General features: G+C 36.7%; 1 protein-coding gene across 7 annotated transcripts in view; it reads right to left on the bottom strand.

The window, feature by feature from the left end:
* Positions 1 to 17,540, bottom strand: part of MACROD2 (mono-ADP ribosylhydrolase 2) — a 2,107,194-nt gene that overhangs the window by 839,660 nt on the left and 1,249,994 nt on the right. The gene's annotated exons all lie outside the window — the stretch shown is intronic.

The raw sequence follows: 17,540 nt of genomic DNA, 5'->3' as shown, positions 1-17,540 counted from the left end.
AAAAAAAAAAAAAAAAAAAAGAAAGAAAGAAGGAAAAAAGAAAAAGAAAAGAAAAATCTCTGTTGGTTGCCCGCTAAATGTTGATACTATTTGATGTTTGAGAAAAGACCTAAAGCATTGGTTTCCATGATTAATTCTGAAACAGTATTCAAACCCTTGTCAGCCGATATTAAAGAGGGGCTCATCTCATGTGATCAAAGGAGGCATACAAAACTTCACTAATAAGTTCACGCAGATGTTGTTTCACAGGTAAACTTACTTTTAAAGTGAGAACCACTACAATATAGAAGTGAAGGGTAAAGGGGCTTGAGGTGTACTTGGGAAAAAAAATAGCACATAGTGGTATAATTTTTTTTGTAATAAAAGTAACAAGCAAGAGTTGCATAAATTCAAGCAATACAAGTCCTGCACCATAGTAAATATTTATATGAATATTGTACTTTAGTTTCTTTAATGAATGTTAGAATCCATAAAGGAAGGAGATGGTGCTTAGCCTTACTTTATTTCCCCTCTTGTGGCTACTTGTTATTTATACCCAACTATGATATTCTAAGTTTTCTAATGGGTACAAATGACAGAAAAATTGAACCAGAATAACACACAATTCTATAAAGCAGCATTTCCCCAAATGGGTTCGGTATGATATGGGTTTAAAGGTCAATTAAATTAAAAAAAAAAAAAAAACAGGTGAAATTATATCACACCAGTTACCTTACTGCAAGACTTCAGTGGGCATTTAAAATGCCATAAGGAGTTGCGCGTCTCCAGGAGGAGAATATAAAATGCTCTGTTTCCTAAATACAGTTGACGATTGAAAGCTGTGCTTTGAAGAACACCTTATAGGACTAGATTTCCACAATTTCACCTTTGGGAAATGTTGTTCCAGGGCCATTTTGGCAATCTTGTTCCCATTGTTGAAGACGAAGTCTATGCTTTTTAGCCCCTTCCCCACTGCTTCTAAACATCAAACACTTAATACATGAAAGAACAATGGGACATGACCATGGTTCTCTTATTTTGTGGATGGAGAAGATCAAGAATAAGTGCCTCTTATCTGGAGTCATAAAAGACATTGAGCAAAGTAAAGAGGAGGCTTAGTGATATTAACGGGGGCGAGGGAGGAAGGGAAAGAGGGAAGGAGAAGGGAGGGAGGGATAAGGGAGAGAAAGAGAAAGAGAGAAAAGCTCATAAGTGTAGGAAATAGTGACATCATAAACTTTTCCTTTGCTTTCCTTTAGACATCATCGTCTACAAAACTTAAATGAAATTTATGAAAAATTATTCCTTGCATTTCTTTAGTTCTCCATTTCATTTAAAGGTCTGAGGATAAACAGCCAATAAATGAGCCTCCTCAGCATTAAAATATTGATCTTTGTATTTATGCTCTATATTAAATTTACAGCATCCAAGATCGAATGTTATTATCGACCAACATGATGACCTCTCAGATCCACAAAGCTGGAGGTGAATCAATATGAGGCTAGACAGGAAATCTCCTTCATTATTTTAATTGTCCATAGTACTTATGAGTAACTACTCCACACTGAGTTTCTCGTTTTCTGTTAGAAAATCCAGTCAGGAGGCCTGTCTTTGAATTCCAGCTCCAGCCCCTTAGTCATCAAGTGCCTTAGATACACCCATCCTTTCAGGAAAAAGGTCCTTGCCTTTTTCCTTACCTGTAAAATAAATCTCCTGCTTAGATTATCTCTGTGGTCTCTTCTGTGTTGCGTAGCATTATTAATATCTAACCTTATAATGGAGAGGGATGGAAAATAGAATATCTGGGCAGTTAAAAGTGATCTTAAACATGGTTAAGCAGCTCACAGGCTTTTGACTATAAGAATTCTTTTTAATATCAAAATATCATGACTAATTTTTCACAATAGTTTCAAAATCCATTGAGAACATGTTAGAGACAAACAGCTATTATAATTTTAATGATGATTTGTATTGATTTATGTTTTATTAAACACAGTAGCATCTTCATAGTGGACATATATATGTAATATACATGGATGCAAAGTCTATGGACAATGCTTTATCTTGCACATGGGTTTTGAATCCCTTGGTATAAATAAGATAATGTAAATAGAAGTATTAAATTCAAAGTCTAATACATAGTAAGGCTCAAGAAATGGTAAATGTCATCATCAACAGCAGCAGCGTACAAGCAGTCCTTAGCACACAGGCAGGAATGACAGAAAGTTACCATCTCTTTACTTATGTGGAAAGAACACCAATCCTAAGATCTGACTACAGGTTGTAAGTCCCAGATCTGTCACTAATCAGCTATGTGATGTTGTGCAGGTCACTCTCCTCTTTGGCCTTCAGTATTCAAAGTCAAAAGAACGAATAAATCAGAATAACATTTTTTTTTGTAGCTCTCAAGTGCATCTCCTTCTGTACATGTCTATCAGGAACTGAGCTAAAGATTCTAAGTTTAATTCATTTTTGTCCAGATAAATGAGCATCAATCATGGTTCACGTTTCTCAAACACGATTATAAAGCGAAGTGCAAATTGCCACTATCTCCAGAGAAAATGATTTAATCATATCTAACAAAATTAAAAATGTAGACTCCTTTTGATCCAGCAGTTCTATTCCTAGGAATATATCCTAAAGATAATATGCTTGTCCATATGCAGAATAGTATTTACACAGGTCATTCCCTGAAACATTGTATATAATAAGGCAAGATGGGAAACAGCTAAATGTCCAACAATAGGGGACAGACTAAACAATGTTAGTAAAACAATGGTTCATTTATACTATGAAATGCTACGCTTCTGTAAAATAGACAAAGAAGGCCTTCATGTATGCATACGGAAAGATACCCAAGACACATTACAACGTAAAAATAAAATTCAGAAAAGCACACTACCATTAGTGTTAAAAAAAAAATTCCTCTACCAATGTAGGGAAGAATACAGGTTTGTTTTAGCTACATGCATAAAACATCTCTGGAAGGATAAACTAGCAGTTAATAACAGTGGTTACCTACTAGAAGAGTGATAGAAACTATAAAGATGGGGGAGGGAATATGGGGAGGAAACTTTTCACTGCTTTTATTTTTTGATGTTCAAGTTATGTGAATACATTAGCTATTCAAAAATTAAATAAAACATTTAAACAAAGAGTATATGATTTATTAATCCATATTCCGGAATCCCATTTACCCTATCCTTATAACATTTAAAGATCATTAATGTGCTTTCCAAAGATCAGCTTATATCATTACACATATAAAAATACTCTTAAAGAAAAAGATAGATATAATTTCAAGGAATTTAACAGAATGACTCCCCTAGGTATATCTTTCTTTTATTTTCCTAGCCTCAATAATTTCTTTATATTAAAAAATTATTTTCAGATAACTATAGGGTTTAAATGATGAACAAGAGGGCATTTTTTTCCTACATGGCCAGCATCAACCATTAAAGTTTTACTATAATTTTAATATGTAAACTGAGTGTGACATCCCTTAAAGTGGTAACGTAGGATAGGAGCATACTTTTTTTTTTTTTTTTAAGACAAAGTCTCGCTCTGTTGCCCAGGCTGTAGTGCAGTGGTGCAATCTTGGCTCACTGCAACCTCTGCTTCCTGGATTCAAGCAATTCTCCTGCCTCAGCCTCTCCACTAGCTGGGATTACAGGCATGCACCTCCACGCCAAGCTAGTATTTGTATTTTTAGTAGACACAGGGTTTTACCATGTTGGCCAGGCTGGTCTTGAACTGCTGACCTCAAGTGATCCACCCGCCTTGGCCTCCCAAAGTGTTGGGACTAAAGGCGTGAGCCACCACACCCGGCCAGAGCATACTTCTTATGCTCCTCCTTTGGTTATCTCCTCCTTTAGTTATCTCAACAACCAAAGAATTTTGAATAATTGTCAAGAATTTTTAGAGATTAAAAAAAGACTATGTAAAAATTTAACCTACACCTACTTTTCAAGGAACCCAGAGAGACAGAATAATGTGCCCAAAGTCAGAGATCAATGTGGGGAGATAATGAGAGCATCACAATGACAACATCACAGTGACAATATGATTATGAGTAAGTTCCTCTCAACGTGACTGCTTATTGAGAGAAATGAATGGCATACATTTGTATGTATACATTTTGGCATGTTTGTTATGAATCTCATTACTTTAGCCTCATGCTTGTATACATGCAAATGCTGGTTAGCTTTGTGGTTAGATTTGTTGCAATATGCAACAAATTACCACAAAACGTGGTGGTTTAACACAGCAACCACCATTCTATTATTTCTTTTGGCTTCTATGGGTCAGACCTTCTGCAATGGCTTGGCTAGGGGGTTTGGCTTAGAGTCTCTCATTTGGTTGTAGTCAACTGGTGGCTGGCACTGGAGCAGTGGAGGACCGTGGGAGCCAAAGTCTGGACTGACATCTTTCTCCCTTCATGTGGTCTCAAGGACTCTCCATGTGGGCTAGTTTGGGTTTCCTCACTGCACAGTAGCCTCAGAGCAGTTGGATAACTTAAACGACAACTCAGGGCTCTAAGAGCAAGTGTACCAGCAGGTGGACGCCATGTTGCCTTTCATAACACAGCCTTGGGAGTCACACAGCATCACTACCACAATATTCTACTGGTTGCCAATGTCACAAAGATCTCACATTTTTTCAAGTGGAAGGACCTAGACCTCACCTCTTCCCATCACCTCTTGATGGGAAGAGCAGTAAAAAAATTTTGAACATATCTTAAAGCAGCTATAATGCAGGACTCCTCAGACAGTTGGCGCTTTATTTTGGTGAGCCCCAAGTACAAAGTCAGGTGGCAGATAAATAAGAAATCAGAGAAAAGGCTGAGATGATTAAAACTGTTACCAGTATGGAGTTCTCAGACCTATTATCTCAATCAGTCAACTACTAATTTAATAAAAATCTGAGGTAGCCAAAGATTGAAATATGAGATTAGTATTAATTGTAAACACAATCTAATTTGGGAATAATGAATGTTATTATAGCCCCTAGATAGAAATGACTGGCACAGTGCTGGTTTAGTTCTTTTGTTTTATAATGTGGCAGGAACCTGTGGACAGAGGAAAGGGCAGGCACGGCTGTCACAGAATTAGCATCATAACTTCCTATGAGCGGTGAAAGTGATGTTATTTCCCTAAAGTGTCCAGCTCCACATTCAAGAAAGGAAAAGCAGCCTTTGTGCATTGAAGCCCTCTCCTACAGCACTCAGGAAAGCCACGAAAACAGCAATGCAATTTGTACATTTAATCAACATTTCAAATGCAACCCCTTGAAGAGCTATGGAAAATGAGATGGCAGGCCCTTTTGTGCTTCATCAGACTAAAGTGTGGCAAGACAAATGGAATCTGTTTTTGCTCATCTATTTCTGAAATCAATCAGTCTGTAAATCAGCTTTTTTGTTCTGAAGAGATAACTATCGCACCACTTTGCACTCCCCCACTCCTATTTATCCTGGGAAATTAGTCTGAATTATATAGAAAAGGAGGATAGGACATAAGGTTTTCTTTGAAAGAGGTGTGGAGGAGAGCCTGCTTTCATTTCCAAAAGTGTAAATTGAAAAACATGTGATTGAAATGCCAAATAAATATTGAAAGCAGTAGAATTATTTACAAAGATTCAATCAGACTTATCCTTGGCAAAACAAATGCAGCAAAAACACTCTGTGAAAAAATATTAGCATAATGAATTTTAAAACAAATGAGAGCACAGATAGGTTGCTCTCATCATTTTCCATTTGAGAAGCAACTGCGCTACATTCAAACTGTTAATGAACAGTCAGACCAAGTGTAGAATCAATTACACATTGCTTTCATTCACTCCACTCTTGTATTCAGAAGCATAATCGGTCCATCTAACAGACTGCATAATAATGTTGTGCCTTGTCAATCATATCAAATTGCATGAATTTTAAGAAGAAAACCAATGCATGGAATTAAACTGATTTTCTTTTTTAGAGATACAACCACAAAACTGAGCACTAAAGGTACTATTTGTAAATCTTATTGGCCAATTTATATGATAAGCACCACCAATCTATGACGCGAAACAGAATACTTGAAGTTCAGTTAACAGAAAATTGAATTACCACCTGATAGCATTACAAAGTAAATGCTGCCTTTTCTTTCCACATAGGTCAGTGTTTTCATATACACATTTCAAAGTTTGTTTTTATTATATTTCAAGAAACAATCAATTGTCCATAAGATGTTCCTTTTCAATCTGCTGAAGATATCATTTAAAATGTACTTCAACACACCCTGCAGCATTTTTCTAAATTCTGATTACTCTCTCATACATTTTCTTCAGCTGCATGAAGGATTTCTGTCTATGTCTGGGAAGACTATAGTCATTCAACTCTTTGCATGAGTTTGGGATAAACTAGAACTCAGAATGTTATTTTAAAATCTAGTTTCCTTTGAGTTTGTGAGTTGACCCATTGCTGTTTTTCACTGTTCTTGGTTACAAAGGGCTTTTGGTTTACCTCTCTCACCTTCCTTGATGCTATGGTTCTCTAAATAAGATATCTATGTCCAAGGTTACATACACAGCAACTCAACATTTGCATTTTACAGTTGATAAAGGCATACAGAATGCACTGTCAAAGCTCAAATGCATACTTTCAGCTCAATTGGAGAGTTGGTTCCATTTTTACATGAGAATGTGATAACGTTATTATGTTTGGGGCATCATGTGCTGATAATATGTTTTATTCTTCATTGACTTCAGAGCTGTGATGTTTTAAGCCCACGTTATAAAATATCAATCAATTTCTACCAAAATGCCATCCTCTATATTAAAAAAGAAAGAGGCAAAGCTCATGTTTAATTTTTTATCAGCTCTCCCTTTCCTGCACAAATCTATTTAAGATTGACCTTGCTGATGGGATTGTATCCTGTTTCAAATTGGACTCCTACATGTAAGGGTCCATTTTTAATAACACAGATTGAAACTCATGGAAAAGGGATATCCTGTCGTCAGCCATTGATAGTTTTGAGATTCCACAGGGTATTGGGGGCATCTGCATCACAATAGTGTTATTTCCAACAGAGAGGGGTCTCAGAGGAACTGTGGGAAGCTGAATTATCTGCAGAATTCCAACATTTCATGTCATTTTAGAATGAACCCAAAGAGAACACATCCCAGAAGGAAGTGAGTCAAATGCATGGCATTTCTAGTGCTTCAATAGCAGGGGTGAGAGGAGGTGAAGGTCCAAATAGACAATATGACTTTTTCAAGGAAGATGATAATAAGATCTTTGTTCTGGTTCAAGAGATGTCAGCAACTTGCAGCCTTTTCAGAGAGATGCAAAACCAGTATTTTATTAAGATGCGAGGAGAAAATCGGCTTTAAAGACTCTATACTGTGGGTAAAATGAATGAATGTTAGTCCCCACTGCAAGGGTAATTCTACAAATGCAGAATCTAGGCTGGGACTGAAATGTACAGATGGGTCAATGTCGGGACACGCAGGCTGATGCTGAGGTTGCATGTGCTTGTCGTCAGCATTCCTTTACCACTCCCGTGCCACCACACGCCTGGACAAGAAAGACTCTTCTGCAATCATCCACTCAGTCATATATTCTGTCCTTTATATAATACATATTTCGTGAGAATCCACTATGTGCCAGTGCATAGGGCAATTGTTCCATGACTCTCACCAAACAGGTCTGTGCTTTTCTGACTACAGGACTTTGCCCATTTCTGGAGAGCCCCCCCATTTTTTTCTCTGGAAACTCTTCTTATGAAATAGTTTCTCATGGAGATTCCTACACTGTGAAGAATTTCGCTTCCTTAAAGATGAGATCCATAAATTCCTCTATATGAACAGAGTTTGAATTCACTTCACCTGTGTTGCTCTATAATATCACTTATGATAAACCATTAATATGACTTTGAACATGAACATTTCTGAGAAGTTTCCACCGGTCAGATCTCTCCAATCATATGGCATCCTGCCTTAGGAGGCAGGGAATGCCCTATCATTCAAGGCCATCGGATATGACTACCTATGTCCCAAGATTCTTGCTAATTCTGCAATGTCATGATTCTGTGATTTCTGTTTTCCTGTAGTGACTCGATGCTTCCACTGCAGGGAATATGACAAATCTATGTCTGTGTTTCCCACAAAGCGAAGAATTCTATGGGAACAGTTGCTTAATGGATAATTAGTGAATCTGTGGGTGATTAAATAAAAGTTGGCCCAATATAATCAATCTAATCAGGGATGATGTACCAGATTACAGAAAACAATGAGGTAGAAGGGATAATCTAGACTGGGCAAGCAATGGCATCTAGTTATACTGGTTCAGCTCATTCAGCATACATTTTATAGAGCTGAAAAGCTGTTTCTTCATAGAAAGACTCATCAAAACCTCATAAAAAATCTCCTAATGACTGCACTATGGAAGATTTAAAAATAAAATTCTAACACTATCACACTCTTTAACAAAAGCTATGAGATTCTATCCAAAGACTCAAACAGAAAAAAAAAAATGTGCAGTGATCCCTTTGCCTTTTTTTTTTTTTTCAGGAGATGATTAAATAAGTGCATTCTCTAAACCTGTCATTTTCCTCATCTGCATATTGCTCATTTTAGAATAAATCTGCTTTGTTTTAGAGATGGGTTTTGGCTCTCAAATCACAAAATGGAACATGACAGACTTTCTAGACATCCTCTGAAGGAATTAATGGGCTCACTATTCACATTTCTTTAAAAAGTGGCATTTAGATATAATGAATCCACCTCTCCATCAAAATAAACCGGATCTGATTTCTCTCTGAAATTGATCCATTCATAGGACAGCTCTGCACTAAACCTAGGCTCTACATCTTCACTCCAGGCCCTACATCTCATTTTCTTAAGGAACAGTTGTATTTAGAAAAGACAAATGAGAAGAGGCTACTTCAAGAATTACATTAACATAACTTCTAGCCAAAAGAATATGTGAAAATTTCTATACTGTGAAGTTACATTATTTAACAAGTTCAACTTATTCAAATTCAACAATATGAACAAAGTGTTGGTGGAGTGAGAAGGATAAAATATTTAAATAATAAGGGCAATTTATTTAAATTTATTTAAATGAGTGTTAGAGCAGGAGTAGGAGCAGGTTGGCTTACATTGCTGGGCCCCAGTAGATCAGTCAATATCCTCACCTACTTTTCAGAGATAATGGGTTTACTGTGCACTAGAGCTATTTTCAAACTTTCTGGTGACACTTTCAGAACTGCTGCATTATAGCTTCTCACTGTGCAGATCTAATAAATAATATTTACTTTTCCAATGCAAAATGAACAACATTAACTATTTTATCTGTCCTCAAGTTTGAAGAAACAGTGATGTCTTTCGACTCCATAGGGAAAATCATTTGTATTGAACTTATTTTGAACTGGTATGTCACCAATTTCACTTTTATGTAGGTTAAGGGATTTCTTTTTTTTTTTTTTTTTGAGACGGAGTCTTGCTCTGTCGCCCAGGCTGGAGTGCAGTGGCGCTATCTGGGATCACTGTAAGCTCCGCCTCCCGGGTTCACGCCATTCTCCTGCCTCAGCCTCCCGAGTAGCTGGGACTACGGGCACACGCCGCCACGCCTGGCTAATTTTTTGTATTTTTAGTAGAGACGGGGTTTTACCGTGTTAGCCAGGATGGTGTTGATTGCCTGACCTCATGATCCACCCACCTCGACCTCCCAAAGTGCTGGGATTTTTAAGAGTAATTTTAACTAAATGCAATTGTTTTTTGCTCAATCTTCAAAATCTAGAGTAATTGCTTTTTCCTCTTCTTTGAGATAATCGGGGTATTTCCACTCACCATCCTCTTGAGAATGGAAAAGCACTTCTTAAAGAGTTTGCAAAGACTCAAGGAAAAAAAGTCCAACATGACTGCTATCAGATACACTGATTCGCATGGAGAAGAGAAGGGTGGGAGCAGCTTTTTAAGCAAGAATTCTATAAGACATCATGGAGTAAAGCCAGGAGATATTCTTTGGGAACATGAATTCCCATGCAAAATCATGACAGTAGTTTTACTTCCCCATGCTTACTCTTTTGCAGAATGAATTGGAGGCTACAAAAGGGAAGAGATCAGCTGACATGAAAGCAGAGTCGAAGGCATGAAAAAGAGAGGTAGACCGTTCAAGAATCTTAGAGGTGAACTGGCAAACTGTGATGATGGTTTTAGAGTGGATAGGAAAAGAGAAAACAAAGTGTAAAAATTGATTTCAAGGAGCTTGACTCTAAGTGACTGAGTTAGTAACAGAAATAGGGAAATAGAATGGAAATAGAATTGGGGTGTGAGTTACTGCAGTGCTTGTCAGGTCTTCTGAGAGCCTATCCTCAACACAGAAATAAGATGCAGAAAGGGGACAAGAATAAGAGAAGTGTTAGTTAAGAGTAAAAGAAAAAAGGACAATAAAAAATAACTCATTTTGCTCAGTATCAAGACAGATTTTCTTTTTTTAACTTTTCCCTTTCTTTGCCTATTTTGGGCCTGATGTAGAATCAGTGAGGGGAAGAGAATATATCACTGAGCCTTTCAAACATAATTCATTACGAGACTAAGAGCACAGAGGTCAACATGTGCCTCTGCGAGATTATTTAGTAGAAACCATTAACGTAAAACCACTCAAAGAAAACCAAGAGACCTTTCCACAGTAATTCAGCTGCCAAGAATGAAATGTTTGCATGCAGGCTTTGAAAATTAAATGAGTATCAGGTTTAAAAAGAAAAAAAAAACCTGAAAATAAATAATATCTGGTGACTGGCTCCCTGATAATATACTGTTGTGATGCAGGCCAATTAATAAAAATTTTCGTTCTTTATTTAGAAATGGGGTTGTGGTTGAGATGATATGATAAAATGGCTCAAGAGGCACTATAATGAAAGAAATTAGTGGCATTAAAAATGGGAAGATTTGGTATGAGTAGGAAAATATGTTACACAGCAGTATCTAACAATATCAGAAAAAAAAGATCAATAGAATGTGTAATTATTATCAGACAGCATGATATCAGGAGAGAGCAAGAAAAACAAGGCTCCATAACCCAACAGCACACTCCACTCACTCACTGTGTGAACTGGGGCAAATTACTTTTCTTCCTTTCTAAAAAATAGAATAATATCTGCTTGTCAAGTTTGTTGTGGGGAATAAATTATGTATTATATGTGAAAGCATCAAGTAGAGTACCTGGCATGTGGGAGGTGGGAGGTGATAAACTCTGGCTTGCTCGTCACTAGTACTTCTACTTAGTTGAATTTGCCACGTGCATAAATGGGATAGGGATACATTCTTCTCTATTTAGTCAGTATTTCATCATTATACCCTCAAAGTTCACAATTATACATATTAACCAATTATGTCAGAATTGACATGTTACTGGTTTCTTTGCTTCTACTACTTCTTGGATGCCTGGTCTTCTCACTCTTAAACTCATTTTTTATTGTTGCAGGTGTATATTCTTGAGTAATTTTTTCAGAGATGGTCTGTGGCTGGAAATTTCCTAAGCCACTGCATTTCCAAATGTTTTTAATTTGTTCTCAATTCTGAATGCTGTTTTACTGACATATATGCTTCCAGGTTCAAAATTAATTTTTCCCAAGAAAGATATAAAATACATAGTGTGTCAAACAGTGACAAGTGCTCAGGAGAAAAATGAAGCAAAGAAAAAGGACAGGCTGTGGTGAGAAGCAAATGGGCAGAGAATGTGAGGAGCAGTTTCACGGGCGTCTTCTAAGAAAAGCGCTTACTCTCAAAATAAGATGAGTGAGGAAAATAATCCCCATCATCTCTGCCTTTGACTTCTCAGTGTGAAAGTTTCTCGCTGTCACAGTCAGCTTACCATCGTGAGGGTCGAAGCCTGAGGACAAAGTGCAATATAGAGTGGGTTTAAAAACATGAAAAGGGAAGAAATTGGAGACTTCCGTAATACTATTCATTTCTTTTGTTATGTAAGATACTCAATTTCTAATTTTTAAAAATTATTTTTTCTCTCAGAATGTTGAAGATTTTTCTTCACTCACGTCTACTGTGAGAAAAAGACAGTTTGATTTTTATACCTCCATAAGTAAGCTGTTTTTTATTTTTATTTTTTCTCCTTTCCAGAAGTTTTATCAACTTCCTATTTATCCTTGAAATTCTTTTCTTTCTCAGTTTTTAAATTTTTAAATTTTTAATTTTTGTGGGTACATAGTAGGTGTATATATTTCTGGGGTACATAAAATATTTTGATACAGGCATGTAATATGTAATAATCACATCATGAATAATGGGGTATCCATCCCCTCAAGCATTTATCCTTTGTGTTATAAACAATCCAATTATATTTTTTAGTTATATTAAAATGTACAATTAAATTATTATTGACTATAGTTCCTCTGTACTATTGTCAAATAGTAGGTCTTACTCATTTTTTCTGTTTTTTATCCTTGGGATTTTGAACTTTCACCATGCCTTATTCAGGACAGGACATTTTTCTCCTTCTAGTTATAAAATTATTACTACTCTTTCATTTTCTCCATTCTTTCTAGAACTCTTAATAGGCGAGTTTATATGTCTAGGAGTAAATCTCATTTCCTTTGATTTTCTCTCAAATATTTTATCTGCTGTACATGATAGAGTATTTCCTTGACTTATTCTTCTGGTACAGTAAGTCTTCAGCTGTTTCCTTTCCATCATGCATTCTTTCATTCTGAAACTTTTGTTCTTGTTTTTATTTACAAGAATTTTTATTCTCTGGTTGTTCTTTCTCTTCTTCTTACTGGAACATTATTTTTATAACTTCTACTTATGTCATATATAATTATTTTCTCTACCAACCTTTTGACTGGATATAAATATGTTTGTTGCCTGGGTCAAGACTTGGTAACAACAAGCCCTTAGTGGATTTTAATTCACTTAACATATGCCTTCACACTTTTTTCTGATAACTTATATAAATAAATAGTTTTATACAAATTTTATGTATTTTCATCAGGGTTTTATTTGTAATGCAAATAATCAATTCCTGGGGAGAGTATCTCAAATAAGAAAAGAATATTAGTAATGTAATTGCTCACCAAATTATGCAAATAGATATTTTAACAAGGAATGTATTCCTCACCTAACAAACAACTGAATTGTAGAAATTGCTAAGATCTTCATGGTTTTTTTAAGGTTAAAAGGTAGGATTTTATTTTCCTAACGTGATAAAAAAGCATATGCTTCCTGGTTGAAAATACACACACACACACACACACACAAAATACAGGAGAAAAAAAATATATTCAATATTTTCATGACTTTGAACTAGCTGTTTCATAGTGCTTCATTTAGAACTGATGACAGCATTGTTTTAAGCCCGATTTATTTTATACCTCATCTTTTATAAATATTATACACTTTAAATAAACATGGATTTACACATTTGCCAGAAAACTATAGTTCAGTTTTGAAGAGTTGTTTTTAGATACCTAATTATTATGCATTAATTACAAGTACTATTTAAACTGCTTGGACCAAAAGCGATATTTATTTTTACCCTAAACATTAGATTTATATGCCTTGTTACAAACTTAGCTGCCCAGAGATATTTTAAAGCAGAAACACATTAGGCAGCTGAGTTACTTTCCAAAGCATCCTTACTGAGCAGTGTTTTGAAGCCGCAGCACATGATATCAATAGAGTATTTTGATAGAATTTTAACAGTCTTACTGCTTATCTCCTCCTGAAGGAGCAACAGTTAGGATAGTGTCAATAGTTCTCTTTAACAGAATAAGTGAATGGCAAGAGTGTGTTTGACACTGCTATACAATAAAAATCCTAAACAACCAAATTAACCATTCTAAAGGAATTGCCATAGACAATTTTATTGGTAGGACAATATGAAAGTTTTCACAAGATTAAATCAAATATGTTTTGTTATTTCTTGCATTTTAATGTTCTTTTTATATAATTTATCTTTGTTTTGTTTTGTTTTTTTAGAGATGGACTCTTGCTATGATGACCAGGCTGGTCTTGAAGTTCTGGCCTCAAGCGATCCTCCCATCTTGGCCTCCCAAAGTGCTGGGATTACAGGCTTGCAATGTATAGAATTTCACGACAACAACTTTGGTCCTTTTCCAAATGTATCCTCTGGGCCTGAGAATCTAGCCATGGACTTAGAGTCCATGGAATATTCTTGGAGTCTTCACTTAGTTCTTAGGTTCCGAGAAGCCTGTGAAATGCCAAACCTCAGCAGTTGCTGGCAGCATATGGTGGCATTCCTCTAAATGGGTCAAGTCACCGTGATCCTGGACACAGCCGGAGAAAAATAAAGTCATATTGGATCCTGGCTTGGGAGCTTTGTCACATATATATTTTTTGTGTACTTCTTCGGATAGGAAAAAGAGCTGGAGAAAGCACAGAAGCTGGAAGTGAAATAAAAGTGTTTTTATTTTTCCTACTGTCAGAAAAGTAGGGGGTGGGAGCCATGGCTCACACCTGTAATCCCGGAACTTTGGGAGGACAAGGCAGAAGGATCAGTTGAGGTCAGGAATTTAAGATCAATCTGGTTTCTTTTATGGAGACTATGTCTCCACAAAAAACAAAAATAAAAAAACAAAAAATGAAACAAAAAGAAAAGAGAAAATTGCCTTTGGAATTCTCTTGTGACAGAAAGAGCACTGTCCTTCCTAGGACATGGCTGGCTGTGTTTGCAGCTTCTAATAAATGTGGCTTTCTGACATCCTTCCAGAGAAAGCCTATGGGCCTATCTGAGAGACGGCCCCTCTCACAAACCATTTACTCTTCCAGATGTCCTCATTTTTCCTATGACCTGCTCTTGCCAACTTGGATGAATGACTTCACTCAAGGAATAAAGGTGAGAGCCAGATGCACCCACACTGTACTTAGTAACTTACCCTTGCCAAAACATTGGCCTTCCTTCACCTTTATGGACCTGACTTGCTCCATGTTGCCCTGCACCCAGCATAAACTCAATCTCTGTCACAGTTCTTGACTGGAAAAAGCCTACAAAAAACAATTCTTTGGGGAGAAGACCTCCCTCAGATTTTGCTAAGAGGCCTCCTTAACCAACATAGGAAAAAAAAATGGTCCCTCCTTCTAATGGAGTTCATTAATGCATGCGGAATGAAGCTGATTATTTATACTGAGTAATTTAAGTCCAAAGAAGAAAATATAACAGATTCCTTTAACAAGCAGAATGCCTGATACACTAGGGATAACAAATTGAAGACCTCAAGTAAGGACGTGGGTTGCTCTCCTTGAACCTCCCTGCACCAGAATAATCAGGTCTCCTTCATTTTAGGGCCCACTCTCCTATTCCAGCAACCAGTCATTAAGTAAATTCTGGCTAAGTGAATGTTGCCTAATTCCATGGTAGCAATGTAGCATGGGCTATGCTTAACTTGCTTTTGGCTACAGCCATACCCTTGTTGTTGTGTGTTCTCACTTAATCCTAAACTCTGGCAACATCTCCAACCATCTTTTCTTTTTGTACCTCCTTAAAAGTCTTGGTCAGTAGTTTTCAAACTTGAGGGCGATCAAAACCATCTAAAGGTTCTGGCAAAACAAAACATAGGTTTCTAGGTTACATTCTCAGTATTTCTATTTCAGTAGTAGGTCTGTAATGGAGTAGGGGTGGAGAAAAAGGATTTGAATTTTTAACAAGTTCCCTGATGCTGCTGGCCTAGGAACCACAGGTTGAAAACTACCAGTCTAGACTAGACTCAAGATGTCAAATGTAGAGTTGTACTATATGTCAGTGTACAGCTCTCTTAGCAAAATTTTACCCATCACTGATATTTGAGTGTCAGCTTGGCACCCAAGACTCTGACCTTGTTTTTGTCCACCAGACTCACACCAACTGCACCCACAGCTATGATCTTTCGTCATTATATTGTGTTAATGACCTTGACCTGTGTTGCCTCTCCTGGCTTGCCTTGCCCTGTTGTCGCACACACTAATGACAAGCTATCATTTTAAACCCTTCCATGTGGAAGCAAAACTTGTCCAAAAGTAAAACTTGTCTACTCTCTACTTTAGTTCTCATAAATTATAGCAAAGCGCCAAAAAAAGAGCTCATTTTGCAGTAGGAAGAGCTCATTCTGGATTAAATGTCAACAGAGCATTGATGACATTAATTGAGACATTAGTTGAAATAATTTAAATTATAAAAAGATCAGGGTGTGCGTGTGCACTAATTGTGAGAAGAAAGGAAGTTTAAAGAAAGCATACTTCTAAAATAAGCCAAAAAGTGAACAGGCCAAAATGAAGGAAAAAAGCTAAGCATGTAATTTGTCTTTTAATAGATTTAAGGAGGAGTCAAAGAAGGGTTTGAGAAATGGTCATAAAGAAGATACACAAATGGCCAATAAGTACATGAAATAGTGCTCAATATCCTTAGTTCTTCCGGAAATGCAAATGAAAACCACAATGAGATGCCATTTCACACTCATTAGGAAGGCTATCAACAAAAAGGCAGATATTAATAAGTGTTAGTATGTGGAGAAATAAAAACCCTTATACATCAGTGATAGGAATGGAAATGCCACTTTGGAAAACAGTTAGTTCCTCAAAATGTTAAACACAGAGTTACCATATCACTCAACAATTCCACTGCTAGGATCTACCCAAGAGAACTGACAACACATGTCCACACAAAAACTTATATGCAAATATTCATAGCTGTTTTATGAACCCATTTGCACTGCTATAAAGGAATACCTGAGGCTGGGTAATTTAAAAAGAAAAGAGGTTTATTTTGGCTCCCAGTTCTGCAGGCTGTACAGGAAGCACGGCACCAGCATCTGCTTCTGGTGAGGGACTCAGGACGCTTACAATCACGGTGGAAGGCAAAGGGGAACAAGTATGCCACATGGTGAGAGACGAGAGACAGAGCAAGAGAGTGAGGAAGAAATTCCAGCATCTTTTAAACAACCAGCTCTCATGTGGACTCATAGAGTGATAACTCGCTCATTACTGTGAGGATGGTACCAAGCCATTTATAAAGGACCCATCTGCATGACCAAAACACCTCCCACCAGGCCACACCTCCAACATTGGGGATTACATTTCAACATGAGATCTGGAGGGGACAAACATCTAAACCACATCAGCTGCGTTATTTATGATAGCTCAAAATGGAAACAACTCAATGTCCATCAACTGATGAATGAATAACCAAATGTATATCCATCTAATGGAATATTATTTAGCCATAAAAAGGAAAGCAGTACTGATAAATGCTACAATGTGAGTGAACCACGGAAATCTTATGCTAAGTTAAGGAAAACAGAGACAAAAGATAATATAGTATACAATTCCATTTGTATAAGATGTCCAGAATAGGCAAATCCACAGAGGCAGAATGTAGATTAATGGTTGTCAAGGAGTGAGGAAGGGGGAATGAACACTGACTACTAATGGGTATAGAATTCTTTTTAAGGCAACAAAAATATTCAGGAATTAGATAGTGGTGTTGACAGTTGTACAACTCTGCGAATGTGCCAAAACCACTGAATTGTACGCTTGAAAAAAGCTGTATTAGTCCATTCTCGTACTGCTATAAA

Source organism: Pongo abelii, chromosome 21, assembly GCF_028885655.2.
Source record: "Pongo abelii isolate AG06213 chromosome 21, NHGRI_mPonAbe1-v2.0_pri, whole genome shotgun sequence".
Classification (NCBI taxonomy): Eukaryota; Metazoa; Chordata; class Mammalia; order Primates; family Hominidae; genus Pongo; species Pongo abelii.
This window is presented reverse-complemented; position numbering and strand designations above follow the sequence as displayed.